Source organism: Trematomus bernacchii, unplaced genomic scaffold (genome assembly GCF_902827165.1).
Source record: "Trematomus bernacchii unplaced genomic scaffold, fTreBer1.1, whole genome shotgun sequence".
Lineage (NCBI taxonomy): Eukaryota > Metazoa > Chordata > Actinopteri > Perciformes > Nototheniidae > Trematomus > Trematomus bernacchii.
In genome coordinates, this window is record NW_022987821.1 from 4,805,512 (window position 1) to 4,811,511 (window position 6,000).

Below are 6,000 nucleotides of genomic sequence, written 5' to 3' on the forward strand. Positions count from 1 at the left end.
TACTATTCTTAGTTCCTCTGGTTCCTTTCCTCCTCCATCTCCAAACCTCTTACTTCACTTTTGAAATCTATTTGTGTTTTATGTGACAGTGTTGCCCAAACCTTTGTCATTTCTGGTTCAGGAGATTCAGATTGTTGGTGTGTTTTTTGCCAACCTCCAGAGTTGTTTGTCCCCCAGTGTGATTACAATCTCACACTACAGGAGACAGGACGGGTTCAGGGTCTGAAAACCGTCCGTATATGTCAATCCAAATTTGCGGCTGCTGCTGTCGAGGGTGAGAGGTGAGAGATACGTCTCAGCCCCAGTGGCTGGAGGCTGATGATTATAGTTGACATCTGTCCGACATATTTTTTTCCAAAGGTCAGTCAAAGGCCTCAGTGAGAACCATGTCCAAGCTTTTCTGAACGAACAGTTTTTTGGAATCCTTCACATATATTACTACCACATATAGTGCTTTGGCAAGGCAGTCTGCCAGGAATAAGAGGGGCCATGAGTACAGGTCAGGAGTGGATTTCCCAATTTCCCAAGAGATTATAAGAGTATTCTTGATATATGAACACTCTCAGAATACAATCATTGAAGATGAGCATTTCAGTGGAAACTTAAACAAAGGCTGACAAGGTATCATGACCTTGTTTTCATGTTTTCCAAACTCAACCAGAAATGATTCAACCCTCCCACACTCATATTCCCTACGTGAATGCAAATCAACAACACATGTAACGATACATGAGTGGCTCCAGTATTCTGAAGATCGATGACTGGTATATTATGTTGCATGGGTTTATATTGTCCACGAACGGATAACTACGGTACATTATGTTGTGTTTTTCTCTGCTCACATGAAGCCAACCTTAACCAGATGGTTCAAAATGGACTCAAATCCACGTATGAAATGACACATCACCTACCAAATGACCTAAAACTACAAATTAAACTGTTTGACCTGTTGCAGAAATGATACAATGGATGATTATTGATAAAAAAGAAAAGGACCAACCAAAGAGGAAGTCGCAATGGTTTCTCAAGGAAGTGACTGGGACTCTTTTGTCTTTTTCTGTCTCTACATTGACCTTATTTCAACTGAAATAAACTATTTGTAAAAAACTCACCCCAGGATTAAAATGCATCATATCGACTAAATCCTTCTGACTTGCCCTGCTCGATCAATGCCCCACTCAAAAACACACTCCCTGTTGTCACAGCAATTAATCGGAAACAGCTAATCAAGATCTATGAGAGGAAACCCTCAGCAGGACACAGAAACTGTCCCCTCATTGGTGGCTGGCGAGGTAGCAAACGGCTGTTGGAAAATCAATACTTTCCAATTAAGTGACATTTGCTCCCAAGGGATATAGTTATGTCCTTTCATGTGGTGTTTTTAAGATGACTTTTTAAATGCATTCTTTGTTAGTTGTTTAACAATCTTCATCATTCCATTTTGTACAGTAGAAGGAAGCAAAGACATCCACATCATATTATTTTTGGGCAATCCCCACACATTGTAAAAAGAATGGGTTCATTATTCGCAGAGGAGAAATGACTTCGACATAAAAAGCCAATATGCAAATCCCTGAGGAGCATAATGAGTTTGCAGAAAATATGAAAACAACCTATGAAAGACTGTAGAACAACCGTCCAACAATGCCTTCAGCTGCAATATCAGCTGTGCAAAACAGTGGAGACAATCTTTTTCAAGGGCCCTGTTCAATTGGAGTTGATGGTGTTGGTATTTCATGCAGTCAGATGCTGCGGACACCCGCAACCTCCTCCACCACCTCCTCCACCAAGCAAATTGCTAGCACCTAGCACCGCTCCCTGAAGCCCGGTACGAAGAGTCAATTACGTTATTGGGTTAGCAGCCGTGATGGTCTCAGAAGGGCAATAGAAATTAGGTGGTGCACTTACATCAAGGTGGGCCGGGACAATCGGTAAATGATTGCAGCATTAGCTTCCCCGACCACATCCCTCAGCGTTTGGTGTGTCCAATAAAACACACAGAAAAATGCAATCCAATGAATCAGACTCCACTCTGCAGCAAATGAATGAACTGTGCACAGTGTCTATTAATGTCAACCCGTGACAAACATGTCTGAGTCTTGCCTGGTCTGCAGTACAAAAAGCCTGTGTAGCATTATGGGTAGTGCATTATTTATGTTTTTTCAACACCCATAAATGACATTTTTATAAACTAACCTCCTAAAACAATGATTGCTGATGCTCTCTATACAGCAATCAAATGTAAGTGTGCACTAGCTGAATGCCATATTTATTCTAAAAACTGACTTTGAGTTATAGAAAAAATAACATGAAATCACACAGCTTCCCGCAGAGTGCATGGCAGTGTTTGATCTGAATGTCTTCAATGCAACAGTGATTGTGCTCTGACTTCAGCTTAGTGATTCAGAGTCAAAAGGATGTCTGTGAGTATGCCGACTTATTTTTAGTTTGTTCATTTCATCGGGGATGTGAAAAAGAACTAAGGAAAACTGCCCATGCGGTGCGCCTGAGGACATTTGACAATTTGTATAAGCTACATCCATCTTCAAGACAAAGTATTGAACTTGGAGGTTAGGGGAAATCAGCAAACACATTCATTTCTGTCAAGCAACACCACTGCGGACAGGAGAGGTACATTGTTTCTGTTTGCCAATGATCAATTTTGGATGAGAGCAAAAAATATCATTTTTTATAATAGACACCAAAATTAATCTCAGAAGTGCTTTGTGTTGGGGAATGAAAAAATGTTTATGCAAGTAAGGCATTAAAGTGAAGAACATAACCTTTACTTGTATTCTATGATAATTGCTTTGTGCTGCAGAAAGGGAACCTTTTAGCAGTGTAGTTTGATAACAAGCCTTGTATTAGGCTGTTTTAAAAAGATATATTAAAACATTTCAGCTCTGTCTGAAGGGCATGACGCAGTAGAGAGATAGTGATACAAAAACTCAGTTTCCAAATTAAAAATGTGCACAATCCTGACGCGTCCTCAGATGTCCCTTTGACTTCCCGCCTCTCCAACAGTGCTCCAGATGAATACCCATTTACAATGTTCACATTTTTATTGATTCTTCCTTTTTATTATTAATAAAGGTTGAGTTTTCTGTCAGACGGTTATGGGGCATGGTAGACTTGGACTTTTCCCATTTCTTTCTCTTTTTGGATTTTATGAGATCATGACCCAGAGCTTTTACTAGATTAACACTAAGGCTTTTAGCATCACACAGGTTCTAATTGTCCCTTGACAACATGAGTGCATTTGCACAAGCGCCACAGGCTTGACGCCACAGCTCCGAGCAACAGGCCCGCATCAACTAATGCACTTTGCAGTGAAAAGACTAAACGCTGTGTTTTCGTGCTGTCGCAGAGCAAGCGCAGTGACCTCATCCTGGCAGAGTGGTCATTTCATTGAGCACAAGTGGATTCCTTCCCACCTTTACTGGTAATTTCACAGCATCGTATGACATCACTCATGTCGAAAGACGCGTGGAGCACACTAGAATGGAGTGATGGTGTTAACTCGAGGTGTAGTGCAATTGTTGTGCCAACAACAAGCTTGAGCCTTCGTCTGCTCAAACAAGTTATTGCCGCACTGACGCAGGTGTAAAGGGCTATTTTTATCTTTTCTTTGAGACTTACTGTACTAGAGATCAATCAATAGAAAGAATAGTATGTCATCTCAAAACCTGAGGTATGAATACATGTATGTCATAATCTGTTACTCAAAGAAATACTGCACTAATTTCTGTTGCAATAGTCTTTTAAAACATCATAATATATCATGCACCTTTATGAATTTTCCTCTAACCTCAGGTGTAAAAAGCAACTTAGCTGATCTCCAAGACATGTTCAAGTTATTTCCATAATCCACAGGTTGTGCTCTTAGAGACATTCCCAACAATGTGTTGATTCAGTTAGTGCAACATGACTCATTAAATGAATTAGTACATCAGGGATCTATTCTCTGCCCCTTTATTATTTGTAAAGCTTTACAGATGACGTTGTTGAACAATGTAGGAACATCAGGTTTCTCTAAGAAGATGACACCACTGTCTGGCAGCTATAATGATCAAAATGCATCCGAGGTTACTGAGCTGGAATACATCTGAAAGTTGCCTAAATGTCTTCAAGCTTAGCAAATGTGTGGCATGATCCTATCAAGAAAGAAGAATCCATCTTGCCATGATAATGTATTTGGCGGAAGCAATATCATCAAAGTGAGCCTATGCATCAAATCACAGGAACGTGTAGGATTAAATCATTGTATTTTACACAACTGTCTGTGCCTAAACTTCCCTGCTTTTACCAAATCCTTCCAACATTCATGGGTAATGTTTTCTACCTTATCCAAATCCGTTTACAACTGTGTGACAGATACACCCCTACTGGGACAGTGCCTCTGGTCATAATATGCCATCAAATCTGTTGGTCACACTCAAATGAGGTGTTACTATACTGTGTGCCTCGTCTGCCTATACGCACTGCAATGCACGAGCGCATGAAATTACATCTGTGAAATGCTTAATATTTACAAAGTAGAATTGATTGCATCGTGAACAGTGTACTCTTGTCTGTAATGATATTATATTGACTTACACTCTTCCCAGGAATCATTTCCTCATAAATGGTTTTAATTTTCAAATGCTGCAAATATCTTATCTAAAATGAAACTTGCTCGAACAGAGAATGTATGTGTCTTGTTCATAGCTGTCGCACTGCGAGCTGAAGTGGAGCAGTGATTTACAGTCACAGGAGAGTCCCTCCTTACCAATCTAAACTTAAGTGGTAGTACTGAAGTATTTCAGTATTGCCACTTTACAACAAATCACCTCTGACACTGGGGAATCATCAATGGCACAGCAGCATTGTGCTTTTATCAATGTAACGGTACACAAACACTAAATCTAAATATGTAGTCCTACAGTATGAGCACATATGTTTACTGAAATGCCATTTGTAAATGTGTAAAACATGCATATTTCAAATATCTGGATTGTTTTAAATACAGTGATATTTAAAGTATTTTCTTGACTGGCGCAGTGAGTTGAAAGTTGTATTTCTGCAGCTTTGTCGAGACATTCAAGGCTATAATGTACAATGTCAATCAAACCTAAAAAACAAGGTAATGGTTGGCCAGTTGGCAGCGATCTTTTTGCGACGCAAGCAACACGGTCTAACACACTCCCACACACACATGACAGTGGTCACCTCTTTGTGATTGATATTCCCACAGAGATTTCGAAAGCAGCTGATCCAGAAACACACATGGACAGGTTAATGACATGAACCCAATGTGACCTCTTCCTCTGGTGTGTTTATGTGTACCATCAGCACAGTTAAAAGCTGACTCAGGCTTTGTGTGTGTGCATGTCTCCATTTGTGTCTCTTGCATTGTTTGCATGTGAATTAAGTGTGTTTGTATGCAAGGATATTCCAGGCACTGCATTCAAGAAGGCAGAACAAATGCATTTAAAAAGGCACATATGTGGTTGTTGCTTCTTTGTAAGACTCCATGTCCTCTGAGTCAAAAAACAAATGTATAGAGGCAAAGAAAGAGCTGTTTCTACTGATGCATGACATTGCCTCAACTGGTGAGGAGTGTTGTGTATGTATTCGCATGTATATGTGTGTTTATTCACTTCCACAGAGCCTTGGCAAAAGGCCCGATGCGTCATTCCCACTCTTCCTCCTGGACAGGCGAGCGTGTAACATTTGCATACACTCGCGGTCACTTGAGGCCTTTGCACCGAGGATTGCGTGCCGTCAGCATTACGGGCATGAATTCAAATGTCTGTTTTCATTTCAGCCTTCGACAGTCACAGAAAATGTCCAGACAAGAAGCCGCATTGATTTCCTGAAGTCTTGTTATTGTTGTTTTGCGTTCTCTCCAACTGTCACTTTTCATCACTTTAGATACCCACACCCTGTCCTCAATTACCACTTTTTTATTTGCATTTGCATATAACAAAATTATGTCTTCATCCCCTCAACTGTCAGGTT